This window comes from Capsicum annuum, chromosome 6 (genome assembly GCF_002878395.1).
Source record: "Capsicum annuum cultivar UCD-10X-F1 chromosome 6, UCD10Xv1.1, whole genome shotgun sequence".
Lineage (NCBI taxonomy): Eukaryota > Viridiplantae > Streptophyta > Magnoliopsida > Solanales > Solanaceae > Capsicum > Capsicum annuum.
Genome location: NC_061116.1, coordinates 61,670,060 through 61,676,268, shown reverse-complemented (window position 1 = coordinate 61,676,268; position 6,209 = coordinate 61,670,060).

Genomic DNA, 6,209 nt, shown 5'->3' with positions numbered 1-6,209 from the left:
TCAGCTATGTCGTCAGCCTTAAATAAAAATGGCATACTTTTTTGAAACTTGTGACGATATTCCTGATAAGGCATCACAGTTGTGATAGCCTATCAGGTAGGTCGTTAGCCTTAAATAGTGAATGCTTCCTTTTTCAAAGTTGCTGATGATGTAGCTGATAAGGTATCACGCTTGTGATATCCTATCAGCAACATCGTCAGCTCAAAATTTTCCCCCCACTCAATTTGCATTCATAATTTTGGGACCAAATTCTTTGTATAATCACATAGTATTTTTATTTTTTGTACTTAGGGTTTTCAAATTTTTGCAATTTAGGCATAACTCAACCCTAATTTCTAATTTCTATGCTATTACAACTTGAACTCAAGTTTCTTCCTTTAGAGCATCATGTTTTCAACAACTTTACCACTTCAATGACAGCAGAACAAAGCTATGAGCATATCTGATGAGTTGACTCCACTTGATTACGCGAGAGAGAAGAAAAGATAAGAGATAGACTCTAATTTTCCTTGCAATCCCACAACTATCAGGAAGGAGGTTTCCTTGTATACTTGGGAGTGTTTTGAAATGAAGTGAATATCCTACTAAGGAAATAAAATAATACTTAAAGAAGGAAATAAAATAAAGAGGGAATCTGAAGGGTTTGGATCTGGGCTGGGTCAAATTTGGGCCTAGATATTCAAAAACAAAATGATGGTTGATGATGTGATAAGCCATCACAAATATGATAGCCTATCACGGAGGTCGTCACCCTTAACAGAGAAGGTCTCCATTGCTGGTCTTTCTGACTACATTGGTGATAAGTCGTCACAGTTGTGATAGCCTATCATGAATGTCATCAAGACCACTTGGCTTGCATTCTTCAGTTTTTACCTTGACCTTTTTGTACCTCATCAGTTCCTTCCTATTACTACCTAAATGAATAAAAACAAAATACATGAAAATAAAATTTTGGGTTGTCTCCCAATAGCGCCTGATTTAGTGTCGCAACACGACTTGGTTATCTTGACTTCTCAGACTTCGTCAAGATGCCGTATCACTACCTAATTACCACATTCCTGGAATACATCCACAACCAAGAAGATATTCATCTTCTCTAACTGCTTCATAGGAGGTTATATTTTGAATTTGGCCTCCTTTTTTCCATACCTGAATTTGAGCTCATTGAGCTCCATATCAACCAATACTCTTCCCGTGGCTAATAATGGTCTACCCAAAATGATGGGTACCTCAAAATCAACATCACAATCCAATATCACCAAATTTGCAGGCAAAATAAAGTCATCCACTTTTACAGGCACATCATGAAATACACCTACTAGTCGTTTCACCGATCTATCTGCCATACCAAGATGCATCATAGTGGGGGTAGGCTCCCCCAATCCAAGATTTTTGTAGATATCAAGCGGTATCAGATTTATACTTGCTCCTAAGTCACATAAAGCTTTGGTAAACTTCATAGACCCAACTGTGCATGGTTTAGAAATGCTCCAGGGTCAGGCTTTTTCTGTACTAAGGTTTGTGAAGAAACGGCACTACAGTGATGGATGTTGTCCACCGGCTCACATCTTACCTTCCACTTCTTTGTTAGCAATTCCTTCATAAATTTAGCATAGTTTGGCATTTGCTCAAGTGCCTCCATCAGTATCGCCATGAACTTACTAAATTTCTTGTTATCTTCTTTCTTTTTCAATCTCTGAGGAAATGGAGGTGGTGGTCTTGGTATTTGTTTCAATAGCATTTCCCCTTTCTTTTCTTCTTCTTTCTCTAAAATATCAACAACGCCATCCAGCTTCTCAAACTCCACTGGATTGTGTCCTTCTATTTTATCAACACTTACCTCCTTCTCCACAGCTTTGCTCGTAGAAGGGCCAGATAACATCTTACCATTACAAGTGGTAATCGCCATACAAGAGCCATCAGTTCACGGGTTCTGAACCATATCACTAGGTAAAGTGCCAGTTTTTCTCTGATTTGGAGTAGCCGACAGTTGGCTCATCTGCTGCTCCAACTGCTTAATAGAAGCTGAGTGTGATCTAACCAACTGACTGAGGGTAGAAAGCTCACTTTTCGTATTAGTTACCCCCGAGTTGGTTGCCTCCACTCCCTTCAACAGCTTTTCTATCATGTCCTCCATGGACATCTTGCCACAACTAGTTGTTACAGCATCCCGACTTCTAGGAGGAATATACAAACCATTCCTATCATTATTATTTCTGCAATGACCCTGCTCCCTATCTTTATAATCAGGTTTGTCATAGAAAGTCCGACCTTGGTTCCTTGGTCATTACCTCGGAAACCCCTTAATTACTCACATAGTTTGCCTCAGCATCAGCACTTGTAGATACAGTACCCTGAGAATCTACAGCCCTGGCCATTTCAGTCTTACAGGATAGCAAGTGCTTAGCCAGCAAGTCTATTTACGTCTTCAAATGGGCCATGTCCTGATCTCGCTCCTTATCCCTTCTACGCTGCTCTGTAGTAATACCACCAGCAACAGTAGGGCTAGCCACTACAGAATCCCTAGTGTGCCAAGCCCGACTCTGCTTGGCCATTCTATTCAACATATCAGAAGCATCCAGAAAAGAGAGGTCAATGAATAAACCACCTGCAACGTTGTCGACAATTGGCTTTGTCACAGAGTTGAAAGCTCTGTACAAAGTCTCCATCAAGTACAATTTTGTCATATTGTGGTTCGAACATTGTGCAACTTTCTTCTTAAACCTTTCCCAAGTCTCATGTAGTGCTTCAGTCAAAAGTTATCTGAAGTTGCTAATCTCGTCCCTCAATTGTACCCTTCTAGAGGGTGGAAATAACCGTTCTAGGAATGCATCTTTCAACTGTCTCCAGTTAGTTATAGAGTCGGGCTCTAACTCATTCAACTACATTATTGCCTCTCCAGACAGAGACAATGGAAATAACCTCAACCTGATCGCATTTTAGCTCACTCCCAGATTGTCAAAGGATTTGCAGATGGTGATGAAGTTCACCAAATACATGTTCGGATCATCACCAGGCAAGCCTCCAAAAAACCCTTTCAGATTCAGGAGTTGGATCATGGTACTTGCTATGCTGAACTTTGTACCTGGTGCCAACGGTGGCACAATGATAGCACCCATTGCACCAGCTCCGTCCATTCCTTCATCATCTTCATCAGCCTTATACTGCATAGGTTGCTGACCATATTTACCTTGGACTGGACAATTTCTGTTGACGTTTCATTGCAGTGGTGCAGCAACTTGCTCCGCTCTCCTTGGGTTTTGAGGATTCAGCAATTCCTCATCACCCAAGTCCTCATATCAGGGTTTTGGTGACGTACTTGTTGACCCAAATTTTTCACATTCACCAGAGCCCTGGCTAAAGCAGGTAGTCTTTCTGCTTCCTATTGTTCAGCCATTCTTCCAATTAGTTGAGATTCTGAATTGATTGGTAATAATGGTGCTCTGAAACTTCTCGTGCTTGGCATCAACAACACGGTACCTACAATAAACAAAAACAACAAATAAACGTAAATCAAGGAAACTTAACTATTAGCAAAATTTCGTGCACAAAATTTTCAGTCTACAACCGTATTCCCCGGCAACGGTGCCATTTTTTATAACGCACAAATTACACTCTTGAATGGGTGTAAGCGATCATTGTCAATATAAAACCCAACTAGGTTGGGGTTGAATCTTACAGGGAATAGGGTGTGAACTTCGATTTGTTGACGAAAGATTTTACTGGTAGTTTAATGTTTCCGAAAGATGGGGGTTTAAGTTCATCGTGTGTTAAATATCACTTTCAATACTTCAGTGTTTATAAGCAAGATAAATGGGAAACTAGAGTTATGTTCACCAAGGGTTTCAAAAATTGACAAATACTAGGTAACGCTAGAGATTCTCAGAATGAGTAGAACAACATAATATCCCTGACGATTATACTATCTGACTTATCTCTCGACCTCACCAGACAATTTATTATCTAATTCTCTCAAACTTAGATTACTTATCTATTTCTAATAGGATGTTATCTCAGGTAGATTAATCCAGTTACGGCATTAATCATTAAACAGAAGGTTGGTAGCTTCAGAGTCCTTATTTATAATTCACGTCCTCTAGTCTATTTCTCCGTTAGAAGAAAATAAAACCTAAGGAAAAACCTAATGTTTGTAACCACTAGATTATAGTTAAAACAATAGAAATTCAAGATGTTTTACTACTCTTTGAGTCCGTTAAACACCTATTATCATATCAAACCCTAATCCATGGATCCCATAACTCCGGCTAATGAAATTAGCCACTCATGATTTGATTAAAAAAATAACAAGTTGAATTCATGATTATAATGATAAACTTACGAATGGATAGAAAACAACAAGTAGTTCCTCCGATTTAATCACAAGGTAGAAACCCCAAAAATAGTTGATACGAAAACACAAGAATATTTTATGAAAGAGAGAAAAAATATTGTCTCTCTTCTTAGAGTTGATGTCTGATAGATAAATTATCAATGAATCAAAAACCCTAAAAGATGGTATTTATACTTAAGCCAAATTAAGGAAATAAAATAACAAAATTAATAAAATTGTTCGGAATAGGTGACGCCCAATCTGAAGCTGTGTCAAGAAGTTGACGCCCTATCACGGATGGCATCAGAGAGGCTTCAGTTGCCTTCAGGTTCTATCTTAGGCTGACGATGTGGCTGACTCCGCGTCAGGGATCTGATGGCGTATCACCAACATCGTTAGATATCTTCTTCCCTTGCTAACTTTCTGGTTAAGGCTGATGTCATTCTTGACGCCTTATCATGACTTTGATGCCACTTCACCGGTGTCGTCAGAACTGCTCCTCAAACTGCAACTCCCTGGTTAACGCTGACACCAATGCTGATAGGCAATCACGAGGCTGACGACTTATCACAGAGGTCGCCAGCCATGTTTTCTTCTATTTTGCTCAAATTTTCAACTCTTTTGCTCCATTATTGTTTATTCTTATTTCTTCAGCCTTTTTCTACAATATCATGAGCATACACATCAAAACAACAAGAGTTGCTTTAGAATTCACAATTATTTTGAGCTAAAAAATATTAAATGTGTTAGCTTTTGCTCACACATCATAGACTATTCTAATTTTAACTGACTGTTCTGATAATGCTCATGATATAATGAATTTGGGAGGATTGATGAAAAGTTCTTGAGATTTGACCTTGATTCTTGAGAGCTAGGGTTTCTTGTTCTTGAAAGAGAAGATTTTTAATTTGAGAGAAAGTGAATAATGATGAGTATTTAGGTCAATTAGGGGTTAAATTTCATGTTTAGGGCGAGTTTAGGACTTAGGAAAAAGACCCAAATACCCTTAAATGAATTTAAAAACATAAGTTGAAAATTGAAATCTCGATTTTTGGCCTTGGTGTGATGCGCCACTATCATGCCAATCCACTGAAAAGGGACAACTGGGACCTGAATAAATGTCGCGATGCGGTTCCATCATGGTAAAGCTTTGAATGCTATTTTTTCCACGGCGCATCACGAAAACCCACTGGAAATTGAAAAATAGGAATTTAGCCTATTCTGTGATGTGCCATGATTGTGGAGTCATATTAGAAATTGACAATTGTCATTTAGGCTGCCTACGCGACGCACTGAGGGTTAAAATGACTGTGTTTAACGTCTGAAACTTAAATCTTCTTATCCGGTTATCGGATTTTGGCAAATTTTATATCATTGGAAAGGTAATTGAATTTTCTACGCAATGGCAGGCTCTAAACTGAAAAATAATAAGTGTTTCAAAAATTTTATATACAAATACTCATGCACTAGGACTTAGATTATGCTAGGGAAATACGGGGTGTTACAATTTAAGGCCTGGAGGCATATCTCAAGAGATAAAGTTGCCTATATGGAAGTGGGAGATGATCAATATAGATTTTATTATGTGTCTTCTATGGTCTCGCAAATAGTATAATTTGATTTGGCTCATTATGGATAAGATGACTAAGTCTGCTCACTTCTTGCCTATGAGTACTAATTACTCAGGAGAGGATTTTGCTAAGTTGTTCATTTAGGAGATTATAAAGTTGCACGGTGTGCCAGTGTTCATTATTTTGGACTGAGGTACGCAGCTTTTATCTCACTTCTGGTGTTCACTTCAAAAATATTTAGGTACACAGGTGAACCTTAGCACCACTTTCCACCTTCAGACAAATGGACAAGCTAAGCATACTATTCA